General features: G+C 39.4%; 1 long non-coding RNA gene and 1 pseudogene across 1 annotated transcript in view; one reads left to right on the top strand and one right to left on the bottom strand.

The window, feature by feature from the left end:
* Positions 1-23330, top strand: part of LOC144379143 (uncharacterized) — a 111064-nt gene that overhangs the window by 25136 nt on the left and 62598 nt on the right. The window lies entirely within an intron of this gene.
* Positions 3693-4646, bottom strand: LOC118524384 (olfactory receptor 2B8-like; annotated as a pseudogene).

Here is a 23330-nt window from a genome sequence, read left to right as displayed (position 1 = left end):
CCCCAAGCCTCTCTGTGCTGACTTGTACTACAGTAGAGATGGTGGGGGGATGGGTTACATAGGTGATGGCGAACAAAGAGTAAATTTGTGATGACGTAAGTGTGGAATCAGTATATTATATACCTGAAACTAGTACAACACTCTGTTAACTATACTGGAATTAAAAATTAAAAGATAATAAAGTAACTTCAAAACAGTTTTTAGGAAAAAAAGAATTGTGATTCAAAACAAAAAGAAAGTCTATGGAATAGGAGAAGATATTTATGAATGACATATCTGATAAAGGGTTAGTATTCAAAATATGTAAAGATCTTATATATACAACACCCAAAAAACCAAAATAATCCAATTTTTAAAATGTGCAGAAGACATGAACAGGCATTTCTGCAAAGAAGACATACAGATCTCAATAGATACAGAAAAGATGCTCAACATCACAGTTTTTCAGAGAAATGAAAATGAAAACCACAAGGAGATATCACCTCCCACTTGTCAGAATGGCTAAAATCAAAAACACGAGAAGAAAGTGTCAGTGAGGATGTGGAGAAAAAAGAACCCTCCTGCACTGTTGGTGGGAATGCAAACTGGTGCGGCCACTGTGGAAAAGAGTATGGAGGTTCCTCAAAAAGTCAAATATAGAACAAACCTAACATCAGGTAATGCACTACTGGGTATTTACCTAAAAAAAGATCTTTCAAATGGATACATGCACCACTATGTTTATAGCAGCATTATTTACAATAACCAAACTATGGAAGCAACTCATGAGTGCATCAATAGATGACTGGATAAAGAAGATGTGATATATATATGTACACACACACACACACACACACACACACACACACACAGTATGAATATTAGTCATAAAGAAGAATGAATTCTTGCCATTTGGAACGTCATGGATGGAGCTAGAGAGTATTATGCTAAGTGAAATAAGTCAGTCAGAGGAAGATAAATACCATATGATTTCATTTGTCTGTGGATTTAAGAAACAAAACAAATGAGGAAAGGAAGAAAAGAGAGAGAAAGACAAACCAAGAAACAGGACAACTATATAGAACAACATGGGGGGGATGGGTGAACTAAGTGATGGGGATGAAGGAGGGCACTTAAATTGAGCACTGGGTGTTGTATGGAATTGTTGAAATATTATACTATAGACCTGAAATTAATAATATACTGTATGTTAACTCTACTTTAATGGAAATAAAAACTTCATTAAAAAGCTAAAATAAAATATATAAAGTAATTTCAAACCAACAAAAACAATTGAAACAAAAAAAGGAATTGTGTTTCATGCAAGTTGGACATTTTGGGTCTCTGCAATCACCCATTACCTGAGCTGATGATATGCACCCTGTGTTCCTCAGAAAGCAAAAGAGCTGGAAGAAGAGCTAGAGCATAATGATTGTCCTGACCGCCGGATGTTAAAGACGGATGGAATAAAATAATTTAGCTAAGCCTTGGATACAGTCCCACAGTCATGCCACAGTTATTGATGAAAATTCAAAAGGAAACAGTTCAAATAATATTGGTGACAATTTACACAACCTGGAGTCTGTTGTAGACAAAGCATGGAGTGTGTGGGGAGGCAGATTCATAACATTAGAAAAATGTTATGGAACAATTGTGAACTTGTGTTTGGACTTTCAAATAATTTTTTTTCTTTTAGCATGGATCCCAGAGAACTTTGTTCTCTATAATTTATTCCCATGTAACAGAAACATCCAAATGCCATTCAAACATTCATTAAATGAAATAAATCTGTTTCACCCCAGGGCTCTGTGTGTCCTTAAGAGCAGAGAAGTAGATGCTCACACAGAACAATAGGCTGTGTGGTTTCATGAGACCTGGAGGGTTTTTGCACCAAAGAGAGTTCATCTGAGGGATTTTAAAGTGACCATTTTGATATAACTGTCACGATGTGGTTGAAACATAATGGAGAGTGGGAAATTTGTCACCATCGGGGATAAACAGTATTACAAAACTATTTTTCTACTGGCATACATGAAACATCACTATGGTGTCAAGATATATCCCAGGTGTTGATTTCAAGTGAGAACACTGTGATGCTTCTAGAGATGCAGAGAGAATCTGACCGTGTGCATAATCTCCCCTGGCTGGCATTTCCAGCCTCCACATGCTGTCTCTATACAAAGATCACTTGTCATGAGCATGACCAGCTCAGGGGGGTTCAAGGCCCTGAAGGATGCTAGTTAGCTGTTAGGATAGGGAACAGTAAGTACACTTGTTATGTATATGTGTCTAGTCCAAGACACAAACACATTTACCTGCACTGGGCTACATGTTGGGAAAACCTACCAAAACTCAGAAACATTTCTATGAAGATGGCATTGCCAAAGCTCCAGCCTCCGTGGGAAAATACACTGTTTGTGACAGTACACATATACAAAAACCCAGATCCATACCCCAAAACACATTTATCCGCAAACTTAAGTTAAGATTGAAGGGCTACAATGTCAGATTCAATTGTTCTGGGATGTTTATATTTATTACTCCTAATTCAGAATTGTATGACAGTTCATAACGAGATGGCTATTTGTAAAGTTGAGACATATGGAGATGTTTAATAATTAATATACATTTCCTCCTGGTGAATCTAAGTAAGCTCCACAGACCATGGCATTTCTTGTGACATCGTGGTCATTTCCTATATTTTTATAGTATGTTACTGCATGGAAATATATGGGGCTTTTGGTAGATGTGAGATACAAAAGCATTGATCAGTTGACGCCTGGATCAAAGAATTTATAAAATGGCATGAAGAGAGGATCTAAATGTATTTTACCCTTTGGAACTTCTGCTGCATTGCTGTAGGTAAAATAGATCAAATATAAAATAGGACTTGTGTCATGTACTGTTCAGATATGACACTGTCCTCAACAGTCATTTTTAACTCACAAGGTGGCTCACAAGCTTAAAAGAAACAGCTCGCAGACCTCCCGTTGTGCTTCTCCGGCCATGCGCAGACTTACACATCAGCACCCCTGCCGTATCACCAGCCGGTGCCCCCACTGTCCCTGGCGGTAATGCATCACACCCTCTACGTCTGTGACTTGAAGGTTACATAAAATCATGTCACGCTGGTGTCGTCATACTAGGGCCTGATATCTGAATGGATTTATCAGGATCGATGTTAATAGGTTTTTCTCTGAGCTAAAAGTGTGTTTTTCCCACAGTTGCCCACCTACTTCTATGAAAAAGCTGTGATACAGTCAACCTACGGACCTCGTAATAGAGCCATGATCACAACGCAAGAATAAGTGACATGCCTCCAACAGTTTCCTAGAAAAATGCCACAAGGTTAATATTTCTTACAGTGTTTTAGTCATTTGTATTCTTATTTTCCCTATGACTTTACGGTATGTGCGTGTCTTCTTGCACGAAGGAATGGAATAGTGTTCCCAAATGAGGGGGAAAAATGAAAAACCTGTGGAGCTTTTTAAAAATGAGAATATGACGCAGATGCTCTAGAAACACTAAGGCAGCATCTCTGGAGGCCGCATGAATCCATGAACTTAGATTTTGAGCACTCACTTGCATTCAAGCATCAGGTAGGAATTTCCCTTGAGAGGTGTCAGAGGAACATTTAGATGATATGGGGTGGACACCATCATCTTAAAAACTCTGGCAGTTAAAGTCTTCCATCAAAGGGTCTTCCCTCCCAGTCATCTGGAGCCATGGCCCCTCCAAAGCACCTTCTTCATTGCTCCCGTCACATCCTTGTTCCTCAGTGTATATATGACAGGGTTGACCATGGGGGTGACGATGGTGTAGAACAGAGAAATGAACTTGCCCTGATCCTGGGAGTAGTTGTTGCTGGGCTGGAGGTAAGCGTAGATGGCCGTGCCATAGAACAGGGAGACCACTGTGATGTGGGACCCACATGTCCCAAACGCTTTCCCCTGCCCTGCAGATGACTTTATTCTTAAGACTGCCCTGACAATCCGACCATAGGAGAAGATGATTAATGCCACAGGTATGAGGAGAATGATCACACCGAGAAAGAAGAGCTCAGACTCATTCACAGTGGTATCAACACAAGCAAGCTTGAGCAGCGGGGGGACTTCACAAAAGAAATGGTCTATTTTATTTCTCCCACAGAGTGGGATAAGGAAGATGAGCACTGTCTGTAATGAAGAGTTGGCAAAACCAATGAACCACGATGCAGAAGCCATGAGGGCACAGAGACGGGGGTGCATGATCACTGTGTACTGCAGGGGCCTGCAGATGGCTGCATAGCGGTCCAATGCCATGACCCCTAAGAGAATGCATTCTGTGCATCCCAACCCTAGAGCGACAAACAGCTGAACCACACAGCCACCAAAGGAGATAGACTTGTCAGCTCCCCTGAGATGAACCAGGAGCTGCGGGACAGTGCTGGTCGTGTAACACAGGTCCAGAAAGCTTAGGTTGGAGAGGAAAAAGTACATGGGAGTCTGAAGATGTGGGTCCAGGTGGGACAAGGCAATGATGGTGGTGTTTCCCAGCAGAGTGAACAGATAGAAGACCAGAAGAACCACAAAGAGGACTAGCTCCAGTTGAGGCCGGTCAGAGAAGCCCAGCAGGATAAACCCAGTGAAAGAACTGCCATTTTTCTGTTCCATCCTCTGTTAGCACATGTTTCCTGCTGTCAGGACCAAGCATTTAGCAATTTTTAAAAGAAATCTTCAAGAAAATAAACATTTGGCAGCAGGGGGGATGTGTGTGGATCTATCATGTTTAAAGTAAAGGCCGTGGGATTTTATCAGTAACTATTTCAATAAGTGATTTACTCATTGAAATTGGCATAGCTTATGCCAGTATAGGTCCACATTATCACAGAAAGTAAATCATTATTATTTAATATAAGAAAAATCACATAATGGCCTTGGTGTACAAAAGGTCTTTCAGTATGAGCTTAATGGTACGTAAAGTACTGTAAATATGTAGGTACATTTTTAAAATTAAAAAAAAAATTTAATGCAAAAGAAGCAGTCAACAAAACAAAGAGGCAACCCACAGAATGGGAGAAGATATTTGCAAATGACACTACAGATAAAAAGGGCTGATATCCAAGATCTATAAAGAACTTTTCAAACTCAACACCCAAAAAACAAATAATCAAGTCAAAAAATGGGCAGAAGACATGAACAGACAGTTGTCCAAAGAAGACACTGGATGTGGGAAATATCAGGCTGCATAATTCATTCTCCCATTGATTCTCAAGAGTATTTTCTGCTGATCTGGGTCACTTTGTTCTCTTCCTCCTCCCCTCCTCGGCATCCATCCATCTTAAAGCTGTGTGCACCGCCACGGAAGGAAATCTTTCCAGAAAAAGGTATGTTTAGACTAAGGTTAAGGAGGAGATTTCCTTTCACTTCCTCCTTACAAAATAAAAAGAATTGTATAATTAGCCTAAGCATCAACGTCTATGTGTAGGTAAGCGTCAAATGACTAAATGCCGTAAGAGACATTGATTCCTCTTAGACAAACTATGTAAATAATACTGGCTGGAAATATTGAACACATACATCCTAAGTCTAGAGCAAAGAATGGTGTCCCTAGTACCTATCTTGATATGTGTGATACAGGAAAATGTAGTTATAAAAATCACACATAAATCATTCCTTTATACACAAAAAAATAAATATTCAAAAAAAGCATAGGTTATATATAGAGAGAAAAATTTTTATTAGGTAAAATAAAAATAAATAGATTCCACAAAACAAAATTAGATGGCATTCTATGAAATGATTACCATCCAATAAAAATAGAATGGGAAATGACACATTTTTACACAATTTTACAATAATAATTAAGAGAACAGGCATCAAATGAAAGAGGTTAAATGTTTAGTATCGGCACATGAAAGCTGATAGAGCCAACACTTATATGATATAAGTGTTCAATGCTAACATATAACCCTAAAAGTTTAAGTGGAAGAATACATCTTTCCATGGAACTAGATGCTCAGTGTGCACAGCACATTTTAAAGGCCAAAGATCTCAAAATAATGTCTGTATTGAGGATATTTCAAATATATGTCATTTACTGATATAATTGACATACAAATTCTGCCCTATCCAGTTTCCAAATGAATCCTGAAATAGTGTTGGCAGTGCTAGGAATGAATCACTATTGCTTTAATAATGCATCTGTCCCCTAGGTCTGAGCTGACCCCAGATACACTAGAACAGGCTCCCGAGGGCAATGCAGGATGAGCTAATGAGGGGGAATGCAGCTATCCTAACACTGGAAATGACAGGTCTAATGAACATGGACAGTGCTTTCAGCCAGGTTCCATGGGAGAAGAGGATCAAGTAGGAATTGCACTGCATGTTGTTTGTTCAGGGAATGGGGGTGAGGGAAGCAAAACAGAGCAGAGAACATTGCTAAGCAGGGATATGGTCTCAAGTGGAATATGGCATGAGCCTGATCTCATAAGAAGCAGGAGCAGAACTCTCCCATACAAGTGTCCATCTGTGCTGGTAGAAATACTCTGTCCTCACTGTCTAATACAGTAGCTGCTATCCACATGTCACTACCTGAGCAATGGACCACATATGCAAACCAATACAGCTCTTCTGTTTCAAGAACAATTGCAACTGAAAATTGCAATTGTTCTTGAACAATTGTTCTTGAACAAACTTTTAGGGTTATATGTTAACTGTTTCAAGAACAATTGCAACTGAAAACCAACTTCCAATTCCTAAAGCACCACAGAAACCAAGTGCCATTTCACTCACCTTTGTTCACCCTCTCTGTGGGTTCTAAGCTATTTCCCTACCTCCTTTCCAAGTCACTGCCTACAGACAGTCCTGGGGATTGGCCCTTGGACATGTAGAATCAGTTGTATGCAGTAAATGCAAAGGTTGACTATACCAGCACTGGGTTATCCATAGATATTTCCTGAGCGAAAGGATGCTTTCTCACGATGACTTCATGTGTCTTCATGTGGTACCAGAGTACCACACTTTGCCTCTAGGAGGTAGGAGGTGAAGTCCCTTGCAAACTCTCACTATGGTTTCCCGAATACGATGACCTGCCTGTACGACAGGGAGACCCTTATGAGCACAGGAGAGGGTGCTGTGACGCTCAGCTGTGGCTGGGCTGGCACTGAGAACCAAATGTGTTTCCCTGGCTGACGTCTCTGGGGAGCAGATGCCCACACTGTTAATGAGCCCCTGTCACTGAGCGGTCCAGAGATGGCAGTCCTCAGGGAGAATGACGATCAAGGACAAAGCCAGAGGAGACCTCATCTGTCTCTTGTTATTTCATATATTTCACAGAGGACAAATAACTCCTGAGAACTCTCCAGCTACCTTAGTCTCATCTGTGAATGTCCCAGATGTTTAAAAACACCTAAGATTTTTTTACCTCACAACTGCCCAAATATTTACATATAAATAGATGAGTCCATTCAGTTACTTAATTTTAAATATAAATATGTGAATAAATTCTTAATTTAATTTCATTCATAACAAACATATATGGGATCACAGAGCTGATATTTAGGCACATTCTAATATTTTTTAAATTTAAATTCAATCTAGTTAACATACAGCGTATTTTTAGTTTCAGAGGTAGAGGTCAGTGATTCATCGGTTGCATGTAACACCCAGTGCTCATCACTTCACGTGCCCTCCTTAATGCCCATCACCCAGTTACCTCATCCTCCTCACTCCCCTCCCTCCAGCCACCCTGTTTCTTCCCTATAGTTAAGATCTCTTATGGTTTGCCTCCCTCTGTGTTTTTATCTTATTTCATTTTTCCTTCCGATCCCCTATGATCCTCTGTTTTGTTTCTTAAATTCCACATAGCAGTGAAATCATATGGTATTTGTCTTTCTCTGTCTTATTTCACTTAGCATAATACCCTCTAGTTCCATCCATGTCATTGCAAATGGCAAGATTTCATCATTTTTGATGACTAATATTCCATTGTATATATATATACACCACCTCTTCTTTATCCATTCATCTGTCAATGGACATCTGGGCTCTTTCCATAGTTTGGCTATTGTGGACATTGCTGCTATAAACAATGGGGTGCATGTGCCCCTTCGAATCACTATGTTTCTATCCTTTGGATAAATACTTAATAGTGCAATTGTTGGGTCATAGGATAGTTCTATTTTTAACTTTTTGAGGAACATTCATACTGTTTTCCAGAATGGCTGCACCAGTTTGCATTCCCACCAACAGTATAAGAGGGTTCCCCTTTCTCTGCATCCTCTGAGGATAGTTTTAACCTCTTTTGAGAGCGAAGTTGTTTAGTTTTCTGTCTTTTTAAAAAAGATTTATGTATCTATTTTAGAGAGAGAGAGGAGGGGTGAGGAAGGGCAAGGGAAAGTGAGAGAAAATTCAGCAGACTCTGAGCTGAGAACGGAGCCTAAAGAGGGGTTCCATCTCATTACCCTGATATCACCACCTGAGCCAACACCAAGAGTCGGGCACTCAACTGACTGTGCCATCCAGACACCCCCTCCTTTTTAAGATTTATTTATTTATTTATTTATTTATTTATTTATTTATTATTTAACAAAGACAGAAAGCATGAGCACAAGCAGGGGTAGTTGTAGAGGGAGGGGGAGAAGCAGGCTCCCCTCTGAGCAGGGAGCCCGACAGGGGGCTCGATCCCAGGACCCCAGGATCATGACCTGAGCTGAAGGCAGACACTTAACCAACTGAACCACCCAGATGCCCTTATTTATTTATTTATTTTAGAGAAAGAGAGAAGAGAGCATAAAATGTTACCATATATCTATTCTTTCTATATATATGTGTATATATATTCTATATATAATGAAATTATATATATATAAAATGTAATTTTTGCCAAGATAGTGTTACTTAATACCTCTATCACATCACATAATTATGATATCTTCTTCTTGATGAGAACATTTAAAATCTGCTCTCTTAGCAACTTTCAAGTCTATAATAAAATCCTATGAACTCTAACTACCATGCTGTACATTAAATCCTCAGGACTTAATCATTTTATAACTGGTAGTTGGTACCCTTTGCCCAACTCTCCCACTTCTCCTACCCCTCAGCCCCTGGTAACCACCATTCTACTCTCTGTATCTACAGGTTCATCCTTTCTGGATCCCACAGTTACGTGAGATCACATAGTATTTGTCTTTCTCTTCTGACTTGTTTCACCTAGCATAATGCCTTCAAGGTCCATCCAGGTTGTCACAAATGGCAAGATTTCCTTTCTTCTCCTGGCTGAATAATATTCCTTTACGTACTTATGCCACATTGTCTTTACCCTTTTCATCTGTGTGGTCACTTAGGTTGTCTCCACATCTTGGCCATTGTGAATGATGCTGCAATGAATATGGGAGGGCATATATCTCTGTAATATCCTGATTTCATTTCCTTTGGATGTGTACCTAGAAGTTGGTGCTGGGTACAATAGCAGTTCCATTGTTAATTTTTTGAGGAATCTTTGTACTGCTTTCCATAGAGGCTGTATCAGTTTACATTCCCACCAACTGTGCACAGGTGTTCCCTCACTGACTCTTACTATCTTTTGTCTTTTTGATGATAGCCATTCTAACATTTGTGACTAATATCTGATTGTGGTTTTGATTTACATTTTCCTGAGGACTAGTGATGTGTAGTACCTTTCATGTATCTGCTTGCCCTTTGTATGTCTTTGGAAAAATATCCATTCAGTACCTCTTTCCTTTGAAAAAATGGTATCATTGGTTTTTATGCTCCTGAGTTGCATGAGTTCCTTATACATTTTGGATATCAGCCCCTTATCATATAGAAGATGTAAAAACATTTTCTCCCATTCTATAGGTTGATTTTTTATTTTGTTGATTGTTTATTTTACTGTGCAGAAGCTTTTTTGTTTGTTGTGGTCCCTCTTATTCATTTTTGCTGTTGTTGGTAGTTCTTTTGGTGACATATTCAGGCTCTGGTTAAAATTTGGATCACAAAGAATGGGCTGTGCTTGTAGATAGGATAATGCTAGAACACTCATTTGGTAACTCTCAATGTGTCCATTGTCAAGAATCTTTCCTTTATATTGTCTTCTAGGAGTTTTGAAATTTCAGGTCTTATGTTTACATCTTAATCCATTTCAAGTAAATTTTTGTGAGTCGTGTAATATAAACCTCCAATTTCATTTCTCTCTATGTAGTTATCTAATTTTCCTAGGACCACTTATTAAGGAGACTGTTTCCCCATGAATATTCTAGACTCTTTTGTCAAATATTAGTTGTCTGTACATGGGTAGGTTTATGTCTGGGCTTTTTCATTCCATTCCTTTGATGTTTGTGTCTATTTCTTCAGCCAGTACTGTACTGTTTTGATTACTAGAGCTTTATAATATAGTTTGAATCATGAAGTGGGATGCCACCTGATTTGTTCTTCTTGAGGTTGCTTTGGCAATTGGGGACTTTTATGGTTCCATACCTATTTTAAGGTAAAATCCAATTTTAAGATTGTTTTTTCTAGATCACTCAAATTTTGATAGGGATTGCTTTGAATCTATAAAGGTTTTGACTAGTGTGAACATTTTAGCTGTATTCTTTCAATTCATGAAAACAGGATATTTTATTTTATTTTATATATATATTTTAAGATTTTATTTATTTTATTTTAGAGAGAGAGTGTGTGCAAGTGAGGGGAGGGGTAGAGGAAAAGGGAGAGAATCTCAAGCAGATGCCATGCTGAGCATGGAGCCGGACACAGGGCTCGATCTTGCAACCCTGAGATCATGACCTGAGGGGAAACCAAGAGTTGGACACCCAACTGACTAGGCCACCCAGGAGCCCTGAATACAGGATATTTTAATTCTTCAGTTTCTTTCATGAAAATCTTGTAATTTCAAGGTTATAGATCTTCAATCTTGTTGGTTAAATTTATTTCTAAGTGTTTCATTGTTTTTGATGCTATCATGAATGGGATGAAAAAGTCTTTTCACATATTTTGTTGCTATTGTATAGGAAAGCAATTCATTTCTGTATGTCGAGTTTCTGTTTTGCAACTTAACTTGTTGATTAGTTCTAACAGTTTTTTTGTGGTGTCTAGGATTTTCTCTTTATGAGATTGTATCATTTATAAACAAAGAAGTTTATACATCTTTTTGTTTTGGGAATGCCACTTATTTATTTTCTTGCCTAATTGCTCAGGCTAGGACTTCCAGTCCGTGTTCAATAAGAGTAGTGATTGTGGGCATCCTTGTCTTATTTTTGATCTTAGAAGAAAAGCTTCCGACCTTTGCCTTTGCACATGTTAACCATAGGTTTGTCATATATGGCTTTCATTATTTGGGGCACATTCCTTCTACACCTGATTTGTCAAGTGTGTTTACCATGAAAAAAATGTGCTTTGTTAAATGTTTTTCTGCATCTATTGAGATAATCATATGGTTTTTATCTTTCATTCCACTAATGTGGTGTATCACATTTACTGTCTTGTGTATGTTGGCTCATCCTGTATCCTTAGTATAAATTCCTCTTGATCATGGTATATGAACCTTTTAATGTGCTGTTGAATTTGGGTTGTTGATATTTTGTTGAGAAATTTTACATTAATATTCATTGGGGATATAGGTGTTTCTTTCTTTCTTTTTCTTTGTAGTATTCATCTGTGTTTTGTATTATGCTAATGATAACCTTATAAAATGAATTCGGTAGTGTCCTTCCTCTTCAAGTTTTTTGAAGAATTTGGGAAGGACTGGTACTCATTGTTTTCTAAATGTTTGGGCATGAAGGAGTAACAATACTTATATTAGACAAAATACACTAAGCCAAAAATGGTAACAAGAGACAAAAAAAACTTTATAATTTAAAGGAGTCAATTCATCAAGAAGATATAACAATGGTAAATATAAAGGGACCTAACATGGGAGCACCCAAATAAGTTAGGAATATGCTAACAGATATGAAGGGAGAAATAGACAACAATATAAGAATCATAGGAGTTTCAATATTCTAATATTAACAATGGATAAATTGTTTCGACAGAAAATCAACAGGGAAATATTGGATTTCAGCCATACTTTAGACTGACAAATATCACAGACATATATGGAACATTTCATCCAGTACAGCAAAATACCACATTTTTTATTATGTTCAATTAGCCCACATATAGTACATCATTAGTTTTTGATGTGGTGTTCAACAAATCATTTATTGCATATAAAAACCAGGGCTTATCACCACACGTGCCCTCCAAATACCCATCACTTGGTTACCCCACTCCCTCATCCCCCTCCCTTCTGTAACCCTCAGTTGGGTTTCTGGAGGCCAGAGTCTGTCATGATTTGTCTCCCTCTCTGATTTCTTCCCATTCAGTTTTCCCTCCTTCCCCTGTGGTCCTCTGCGCTATTCCTTATATTCCACATATGGGTGAAACCATATGATAATTGTCTTTCTCTGCTTAACTCATTTCACTTAGCATAATCCCCTCCAGTTCCAACCATGTCGATGTAAAAGGTAGGTATTCATCCTTTCTGATGGCTGAGTAATATTCCATTGTATATATGCACCACATCTTCTTTATCCATTCATCTGTTGAGGGACATCTCAGCTCCTTCCATAGTTTGGCTATTCTGGACATTGCTGCTATGAACATTGGGGTGCATGTGCCCCTTCTTTTCACTACATCTGTATCTTGGGGTAAATACCTAATAGTGCAATTGCTGGGTCATAGGGTAGCTCTATTTTTAACTCCTTGAGAAAACTCCATACTGTTTTCCAAAGTGGCTGTACCAGCTTGCATTCCCACCAAAAGTGGAAGAGGGTTCCCCTTTCAACATATCCTTGCCAACACTTGTTCCCTGTCTTGTTAATTTTTGCCATTCTAACTGCTGTAAGGTAGTATCTCATTGTGGTTTTGATTTGTATTTCCCTGATGGCTAGTGATATTGAACATTTTTTCATGTGTCTGTTAGCCATTTGTAAGTCTTCTTTGGAGAAGTGTCTGTTCATGTCTTCTGCCCATTTCTTGACTGGATTATTTGTTTTTTGGGTGTTGAGTTTGAGAGGTTCTTTATAGATCTTGGATACCAGCCCTTTATCTGTTATGTCATTTGCAAATATCTTCTATTCTGTGGGTTGCCTCTTAGTTTTGTTCACTGTTTCCTTTGCTGTGTAGAAGCTTTTTATCTTGATGAAGTCCCAATAGTTCATTTTTGCTTTTGTTTCCCCACCTTTAGAGACGTGTCTTGAAAGAAGTTGCTGTGGCCGATGTCAAAGCAGTTATTGCCTGTGTTCTCCTCTAAGATTTTGATGGATTCCTGTCTCACATTGAGATCTTTCATCCATTTTGAGTTTATCTTTTTGTATAGTGTAAGAGAATGGTCCGGTTTTATTCTTCTGCATGTGGCTCCCCAATTTTCCCATCACCATTTATTGAAGAGACTGTCTTTTTTCCATTGGATATTCTTTCCTGCTTTGTCAAAGATTAGTTGACCGCAGAGTTGAGGGTCCATTTCTGGGCTCTCTATTCTGTTCCATTGATCCATGTGTCTGTTTTTGTGCCAATACCATGCTGTCTTGATGATCACCGCTCTGTATTAGAGCTTGAAGTCAGGCATTGTGATGCCCCCAGCTTTGGTTTTCATTTTCAACATTCCCCTGGTGATTCGGGGTCTTTTCTGGTTCCATATAAATTTTAGGATTGTTTGTTCCAGCTCCATGAAAAATGTTGATGGTATTTTGATAGGGATTACATTGAAAGTGTAGATCGCTCTGGGCAGCATAGACATTTTCACAGTGTTTATTCTTCCAATCCATGAGCATGGAATGTTTTCCCATCTCTTTGTGTCTTCCTGAATTTCTTTCATAAGTTCTATAGTTTCTAGAGTATATATCCTTTTCCTCTTTGGTTAGGTTTATTCCTAGGTAGCCTATGGTTTTTGGTGCTATTGTAAATGGAATCGATCCCCTAATTTCTCTTTCTTCTGTTACATTGTTAGTGTATAGAAAAGCAACTGATTTCTGTGCATTGATTTTGTATCCTGACATGTTGCTGAATTGCTGTATGAGTTCTAATAGTTGGGGTGGAGTCTTTTGGGTTTTCCACATACAGTATCATGTCATCTGCGAAGGGAGAGAGTTTGACTTTTTCTTTGCCAATTTGAATGCCTTTTATTTCTTTTTGTTATCTGATTGCTGAGGCTAGGACTTCTAGTACTATATTGAACAAAAATGGTGAGAGTGGGCATCCCTGTCATGTTCCTGACCTTAAGGGAAAAGCTCTCGGTTTTTCCCCATTGAGAATGATATTCGCTATGGGCTTTTCACAGATGGCTTTTATGATTTTTTTTAAATTTTTTATTGTTATGTTAATCCCCATACATTACATCATTAGTTTTAGATACAGTGTTCCATGATTCATTGTTTGTGCATAACACCCAGTGCGCCATGCAGAACGTGCCCTCCTCAATACCCATCACCAGGCTAACCCATCCTCCCACCCCCCTCCCCTCTAGAACCCTCAGTTTGTTTTTCAGAGTCCATCGTCTCTCATGGTTCTTCTCCCCCTCCGATTTCCCCCCCTTCATTCTTCCCCTGCTGCTACATTCTTCTTCTTCTTTTTTTCTTTCTTAACATATATTGCATTATTTGTTTCAGAGGTACAGATCTGAGATTCAGCAGTCTTGCACAATTCACAGCGCTTACCAGAGCACATACCCTCCCCAGTGTCCATCACCCAGTCACCCCATCCCTCCCACCACACCCCCCACTCCAGCAACCCTCAGTTTGTTTCCTGAGATTAAGAATTCCTCATATCAGTGAGGTCATATGATACATGTCTTTCTCTGTTTGACTTATTTCGCTCAGCATAATACCCTCCAATTCCATCCACGTCGTTGCAAATGGCAAGATCTCATTGCTTTTGATGGCTGCATAATATTCCATTGTATATATATACCACCTCTTCTTTATCCATTCATCTGTTGATGGACATCTTGGCTCTTTCCACAGTTTGGTTGTTGTGGACATTGCTGCTATAAACATCGGGGTGCACGTACCCTTTCGGATCCTTACTTTTGTATCTTTGGGGTAGATACCCAGTAGTGCAATTGCTGGATCATATGGTAGCTCTATTTTCAACTTTTTGAGGAACTTCCACACTGTTTTCCAGAGTGGCTGCACCAGCTTGCATTCCCACCAACAGTGTAGGAGGGTTCCCCTTTTTCCGCATCCCCGCCAACATCTGTCATTTCCTGACTTGTTAATTTTAGCCATTCTGACTGGTGTGAGGTGGTATCTCATTGAGGTTTTCATTTGGATTTCCCTGATGCCGAGCGATATTGAACACTTTTTCATGTGTCTGTTGGCCATTTGGATGTTTTCTTTGGAAAAATGTCTGTTCATGTCTTCTGCCCATTTCTTGATTGGATTCTTTGTTCTTTTGGTGTTGAATTTGATGAATTCTTTATAGATTTTGGATACTGGCCCTTTATCTGATATGTCATTTGCAAATATCTTCTCCCATTCTGTCAGTTGTCTTTTGGTTTTGTTGACTGTTTCCTTTGCTTTGCAAAAGCTTTTTATCTTGATGAAATCCCAATAGTTCATTTTTGCCCTTGCTTCCCTTGCCTTTGGCGATGTTTCTAGGAAGAAGTTGCTGCGGCTGAGGTCGAAGAGGTTGCTGCCTGTGTTCTCCTTTAGGATTTTGATGGACTCCTGTCTCACATTGAGGTCTTTGAACCATTTGGAGTCTATTTTTGTGTGTGGTGTAAGGAAATGGTCCAGTTTCATTCTTCTGCATGTGGCTGTCCAATTTTCCCGACACCATTTGTTGAAGAGACTGTCTTTTTTCCATTGGACATTCTTTCCTGCTTTGTCAAAGATTAGTTGACCATATAGTTGAGGGTCCATTTCTGGGCTCTCTATTCTGTTCCATTGATCTATGTGCCTGTTTTTGTGCCAGTACCATACTGTCTTGATGATGACAGCTTTGTAGTAGAGCTGGAAGTCCGGAATTGTGATGCCGCCAGCTTTGCTTTTCTTTTTCAACATTCCTCTGGCTATGTGGGGTCTTTTCTGGTTCCATACAAATTTTAGGATTATTTGTTCCATTTCTTTGAAAAAAGTGGATGGTATTTTGATGGGGATTGCATTGAATGTGTAGATTGCTCTAGGTAGCATTGACACCTTCACAATATTTGTTCTTCCAATCCACGAGCATGGAACGTTTTTCCATTTCTTTGTGTCTTCCTCAATTTCTTTCATGAGTATTTTATAGTTTTCTGAGTACAGATCTTTTGCCTCTTTGGTTAGATTTATTCCTAGGTATCTTATGGTTTTGGGTGCAATTGTAAATGGGATCGACTCCTTAATTTCTCTTTCTTCTGTCTTGTTGTTGGTGTATAGGAATGCCACTGACTTCTGTGCATTGATTTTATATCCTGCCACTTTACTGAATTCCTGTATGAGTTTTAGCAGTTTTGGGGTGGAGTCTTTGGGATTTTCCACATAAAGTAGCACATCATCTGCAAAGAGTGAGAGTTTGACTTCTTCTTTGCCGATTTGGATGCCTTGTATTTCTTTTTGTTGTCTGATTGCTGTGGCCAGGACTTCCAATACTATGTTGAATAGCAGTGGTGATAGTGGACATCCCTGCCACATTCCTGACCTTAGGGGGAAAGCTCTCAGTTTTTCCCCATTGAGAATGATATTCGCTGTAGGTTTTTCATAGATGGCTTTTATGATATTGAGGTATGTACCCTCTATGCCTATACTCTGAAGAGTTTTGATCAAGAAAGGATGCTGTACTTTGTCAAATGCTTTTTCTGCATCTATTGAGAGGATCATATGATTCTTGTTCTTTCTTTTGTTAATGTATTGTATCACGTTGATTGATTTGCGGATGTTGAACCAACCTTGCAGCCCAGGGATAAATCCCACTTGGTCGTGGTGAATAATCCTTTTAGTGTACTGTTGGATCCTATTGGCTAGCATTTTGGTGAGAATTTTTGCATCCATGTTCATCAGGGATATTGGTCTGTAATTCTCCTTTTTGATGGGGTCTTTGTCTGGTTTTGGGGTCAAGGTAATGGTGGCCTCATAAAACGAGTTTGGAAGTTTTCCTTCCATTTCTATTTTTTGGAATAGTTTCACAAGAATAGGTATTAATTCTTCTTGAAATGTTTGGTAGAATTCTCCTGGGAAGCCATCTGGCCCTGGGCTTTTGTGTTTTGGGAGATTTTTGATGACTGCTTCAATTTCCTTAGTGGTTATAGGTCTGTTCAGGTTTTCTATTTCTTCCTGGTTCAGTTTTGGTAGTTAATACATCTCTAGGAATGCATCCATTTCTTCCAGGTTATCTAATTTGCTGGCATAGAGTTGCTCATAATATGTTCTTATAATTGTTTGTATTTCTTTGGTGTTGGTTGTGATTTCTCCTCTTTCATTCATGATTTTGTTGATTTGGGTCATTTCTCTTTTCTTTTTGATAAGTCTGGCCAGGGGTTTATCAATCTTGTTAATTCTTTCAAAGAACCAGCTCCTAGTTTCGTTGATCTGTTCTACTGTTCTTTTGGTTTCTATTTCATTGATTTCTGCTCTGATCTTTATTATTTCTCTTCTCCTGCTGGGTTTAGGCTTTATTTGCTGTTCTTTCTCCAGCTCCTTTAGGTGTAGGGTTAGGTTGTGTACTTGAGACCTTTCTTGTTTCTTGAGAAAGGCTTGTATTGCTATATACTTTCCTCTTAGGGCTGCCTTTGCTGTATCCCAAAGATTTTGAATAGTTGTGTTTTCATTTTCATTCGTTTCCATGAATTTTTTTAATTCTTCTTTAATTTCCTGGTTGACCCATTCATTCTTCAGTAGGATGCTCTTTAGCCTCCATGTATTTGAGTTCTTTCCAACTTTCCTCTTGTGATTGAGTTCTAGTTTCAAAGCATTGTGGTCTGAAAATAGGCAGGGAATGATCCCAATCTTTTGGTACTGGTTGAGACCTGATTTATGACCTAGGATGTGATCTATTCTGGAGAATGTTCCATGGGCACTAGAGAAGAATGTGTATTCCGTTGCTTTGGGATGGAATGTTCTGAATATGTCTGTGAAGTCCGTTTGTTCCAGTGTGTCATTTAAAGTCTTTATTTCCTTGTTGATCTTTTGCTTAGAGGATCTGTCCATTTCAGTGAGGGAGGTGTTAAAGTCCCCCACTATTATTGTATTGTTGTCGATGTGTTTCTTTGCTTTTGTTATTAATTGCCTTATATAATTGGCTGCTCCCATGTTAGGGGCATAGATATTTACAATTGTTAGATCTTCTTGTTGGATAGACCCTTTAAGTAGGATATAGTGTCCTTCCTCATCTCTTATTACAGTCTTTGGTTTTCCACCCCCTCATTTTCAATCTGGGGGTGTCTTTGGGTCTAAAATGAGTCTCTTGCAGACAGCATATCGATGCGTCTTGTTTTTTAATCCAATCTGATAGCCTGTGTCTTTTGATTGGGGCATTTAGCCCATTTACATTCAGGGTAACTATTGAAAGATAGGAATTTAGTGCCATTGTATTGCCTGTAAAGTGACTGTTACTGTATATTGTTTGTGTTCCTTTCTGGTCTATGTTGCTTTTAGGTTCTCTCTTTGCTTAGAGGACCCCTTTCAAGATTTCTTGCAGGGCTGGTTTCGTGTTTGCAAATTCCTTTAGTTTTTGTTTGTCCTGGAAGCTTTTTATCTCTCCTTCAATTTTCAATGACAGCCTAGCTGGATATAGTATTCTTGGCTGCATATTTTTCTCATTTAGTGCTCTGAATATGTCCTGCCAGTCCTTTCTGGCCTGCCAGGTCTCTGTGGATAAGTCTGTTGCCCATCTAATGTTTCTACCATTGTAGGTTACGTATCTCTTCTCCCGAGCTGCTTTCAGGATTTTCTCTTTGTCTCTGAGACTCGTAAGTTTTACTATTAGATGTCGGGGTGTTGACCTATTTTTATTGATTTTGAGAGGGGTTCTCTGTGCTTCCTGGATTTTGATGCCTGTTTCCTTCCCCAAATTAGGGAAGTTCTCTGCTATAATTTGCTCCATTGTACCTTCTGCCCCCCTCTGTCTTTCTTCTTCTTCTGGGATCCCAATTATTCTAATGTTGTTTCGTCTTATGGTATCGTTTATCTCTCGAATTCTGCCCTCGTGATCCAGTAGTTGTTTATCTCTCTTTTTCTCAGCTTCTTTATTTTCCATCATTTGGTCTTCTATCTCACTGATTCTCTCTTCTGCCTCATTTATCCTAGCAGTTAGCGCCCCCATGTTTGATTGCACCTCATTAATAGCCTTTTTGATTTGTACTTGGTTAGATTTTAGTTCTTTTACTTCTCCAGAAAGGGTTTCTCTAATAACTTCCATGCTTTTTTCAAGCCCAGCTAGTATCTTTAAAGAGATGATTCTGAACTCTAGATCTGACATCGTACTAATGTCCGTATTGAGTAGGTCCCTGGCAGTCGGTACTACCTCTTGTTCTTTTTGTTGAGGTGATTTTTTCCATCTTGTCATTTTGTGCAGAGGAGAATAGATTAATGAGAGAACAAAATGCTAGCAGGGTAATAACGTCCCCAGAAAATATACTCTAAACAAATCAGAAAAGACCTGACGCAGTGGGAAAAGGAAGGGAAAGAGAGAAAAAAGAAAAAGAAAGAAAAAAAAAAGAAAAAGAAAAAGATAAAGATAAAAACAAACAAAAATAGAACAAAACAAAACAAAAACAGAATGTGATCAAATATGATCAGGCTGGTTTATAGATCAGTGCCACACACTAGATTTTGGGTGTATTTTGGTCTGTTAAAAGAAAGTGCCTCCCAAAATTTTAAAGAAAGAAAAACTTATATATGTACAAAAATAAGGGTTGATATGATGAAGGGATGGAATATGACTGTAAAGATGGAAATTATAAAAAATTTTATAAAAGGAATTGATAAGTTGTTTGAAAAAAGAAAGAAGAGGATTTAAAAAAAAAAGAAAGAAAAAAGGGAGAGAATGGGATCAGGCTGGGGAGTAGAAAAAAACCATACACTAGAGATTTAGAGTATATTTTGATCTGTTAGAAGAAACTATCTCAAAATTTTAAAGAGAGAACAACTTATATATATATGCCAAAAATACGGGTAACTACTATGAAGGGATAGAATATGACTCTAAAAATGAAAAATAAAAATTTTTTTTAAAAAAGGGATTGATAAGATGGTTGAAAAAGGGAAAAAGAAAAATTCAAAAAGAAAAAAGAAAAAAGAAAAAAAGACAGTTAAAAAAAATAATTAACTTTGAAAGACTCAAGAATCATTGTAAAAAAGCCATGAATTCTATGTGCAGTATTCCCCTAGCGCTGGAGTTCTGCCGTTCTCATTGATCGGTAAACTTGGTCTTGGCTGGCTGTTCTCGCTGATCTTCTGGGGGCGGGGCCTGTTGCCGTGGTTCCCAAATGTCTCTGCCGGAGGCGGAATTGCCCCGCCCTTGCCGGTCCGGGCTAAGTAATCTGCTCGGGTTTGCTCTCCGGAGCTTTTGTTCCCTGCAAGCTCTCCGTACAGCTTTGGAGGCGGAGAGTGAAAATGGCGGCCTCCCAGTCTCCGCCCCGGAGGAGCCGAGAACTCGGGGTCCCGCTCCTCAGTGCGCCCCCAGAGAAAAGCCGTCAGTCACTCCCGTGTCCCCGGTCTCCGGCCGCACTCCGTGCTCACCCGGCCTGTGACCGCGCCTTTCTATCTGGCACCCGACCCCGGGTGGAGTCTCCAAACCCAGCAGATCCCCGCGGTGCGCTCCCGCACCTCCCCTCCCGGGGGAAGAAGGTGAGTCTCCCCGGATCTGCCGCTTGTTGGGTCCCTGCTGGAGGAGCAGTGGCCCGACTGTGCCGCGGATCACGGTCTATGACAACCCCGAGCTGAGAGCCCGCGCCTGGGCTCCGTCTCTGCAGCCGGCTTCCCTGCTCCGATCCCTGGGAGCTCTGCCGCACTCAGGCACCCCCGGTCTTTCTGTGACCCCGAGGGTCCTGAGACCACACTGTCCCACGAGGGTTCCACCCCCCACTTAGCCACTGGAGTGACGTCCCTCAGTGGAGCCGACTTCTAAAAGTTCCGACTTTGTGCCCCGCGGCTCTATCACTTGCCAGAAGCGGCCGACGGAGGCCCCTCCCCCGCCGTCTATCCTCCCGAATATCGCCTCGGATTCACTTCTCCGCACGTCCTACCTTCCAGAAAGTGGTCGCTTTTCTGTTCAGAGAGTTGTTGCTCTTCTTTTCTTCGATCTCCTGTTGAGTTTGTAGGTGTTCAGAATGGTTTGATCCCTATCCAGCTGAATTCCTGGGACCAGACGAAATCCAGGTCTCCTACTCCTCCGCCATCTTGCTCCGCCCCCGGCTTTTATGATATTGAAGTATGTTTCTTCTATCCCTATACTTTGAAGAGTTTTAATCAGGAAAAGATGCTATTTTGTCAAATGCTTTTTCTGCATCAGTTGAGAGGATCATATGGTTCTTTTCTCTGCTTTTGTTAATGTGCTTTATCACATTGATTGATTTGTGAATGTTGAACCACCCTTGCATCCCAGGAATAAATCCCACCTGGTCATGGTGGATAATCCTTTTAATGTACTGTTGGATCCTATTGGCTAGGATCTTGTTGAGTATTTTGGCATCCATGTTCATCAGGGATATTGATCTATAATTCTCCTTTTTGATGGGGTCTTTGTCTGGTTTTGGGATCAGGGTAATGCTAGCCTTATACAATGAGTTTGGAAGTTTTCCTTCCGTTTCTATGTTTTGAAACAGCTTCAGTAGAATAGGTATTATTTCTTCTTTAAATATTTGGTAGAATTCTCCTGGAAGCCATCTGACCCTGGACTCTTATTTTTTGGGAAGTTATTGATTACTGTTTCAATTTCCTTGCTGGTTATTGCTCTGTTCAGATTGTCTATTTCTTCCTGTTTCAGTCATGGTAGTTTATAAGTCCAGGAATGTATCCATTTCTTCCAGATTGCCTAGTTTTTTGGCATATAGCTGCTGGTAATAAGTTCTAATAATTGTCTCTATTGCCTTGGTATTGGTCGTGATCTCTCCCCTTTCATTCATGATTTTTTAATTTTGGTCCTTTCTCTCTCTTTTTGATCTTATTAATTCTTTCAAAGAACTAGCTTCTAGTTTCATTGATCTGTTCTACTGTTTTTCTGGTTTCTATTTCATTGATCTCTGCTCTAATCTTTATTATTTCTCTTCTCTTGCTTGGTTAGGCTTTATTTGCTGTTCTTTCTCCAGGTCCTTTAGGTATATGGTTATCTTGTGCATTTGGGATTTTTCTTTTATTTTGAAAGAGGCTTGGATGGCTATGTACTTCCCTCTTAGGACCGCCTTTGCGTTTCCCTTGCCCAAGGAGACACATCTAGTAAGAAGTTGTTACAGCAGAGGTCAAAAAGCTTGCTGCCCAGGTTCCCCTCTAGGATTTTGATGGATTCCTGTCTCACATTGAGTTCTTTCATCCATTTTGAGTTTATCTTTGTGTATGGTGTAAGAAAATGGTTCAGTTTCATTCTCCTGCATGTGGCTGTCCAATTTTCCCAACACCATTTGTTGAAGAGACGGCCTTTTTTCCATTGAATATTCTTCCCTGCTTTGTCAAAGATTAGTTGACCGTAGAGTTGAGAGTCCATTTCTGGGTTCTCTATTCTGTTCTATTAATCTATGTGTCTGTTTTTGTGACAATATCATGCTGTCTTGATGATCACAGCTTTGTAATATAACTTGAAGTCCAGAATTGTGATCCCTCCAGCTTTGGGTTTTGGTTTTTGTTTCTTTTCCAACAGTCCATTGGCTATTTGGGGTCTTTATGGATCCATACAAATTTTAGGAGTGTTTGTTGCAGCTCTGTGAAAGATGCTGGTGGTATGTTGATAGGATTGCATTTAATGTGTCGATTGTCTTGGGTAGTGTAGACATTTTAACAATATTAATCTTTCAATCCCTGAGTATGGAAAATATTCCCATTTGCTCAATATCACTTAGCATCAGGGAAATACAAATCAACCACAATGAGATACCACCTCACACTGGTCAGAATGGATAAAATTAACAACAGATGTTGGCGAGGATGCAGAGAAAGAGGTACCCTCTTACACTGTTGGTCAGAATGCAAACTGGTGCAGCCACTCTAGAAAACAGTATGGAGGTTCCTCAAAAAGTTAAAAGTAGAGCTACCCTAAAACCTGGCAATTACACTACTAGGGATTTATCTGAGGAATAGAAACATAGTGATTTGAAGGAGCAGTGCACCCCAATGTTTATAACAGCAATGTCCACAATAGCCACAATATAGAAAGACCCAGATGTCCATTGACAAATGAATCATAAAGAAGATGGGGCTC

This window comes from Halichoerus grypus, chromosome 9, assembly GCF_964656455.1.
Source record: "Halichoerus grypus chromosome 9, mHalGry1.hap1.1, whole genome shotgun sequence".
Taxonomy (NCBI): Eukaryota; Metazoa; Chordata; class Mammalia; order Carnivora; family Phocidae; genus Halichoerus; species Halichoerus grypus.
Note: the sequence above shows the minus strand (reverse complement) of the source record. Positions and strands in the feature narration are given on the sequence as shown.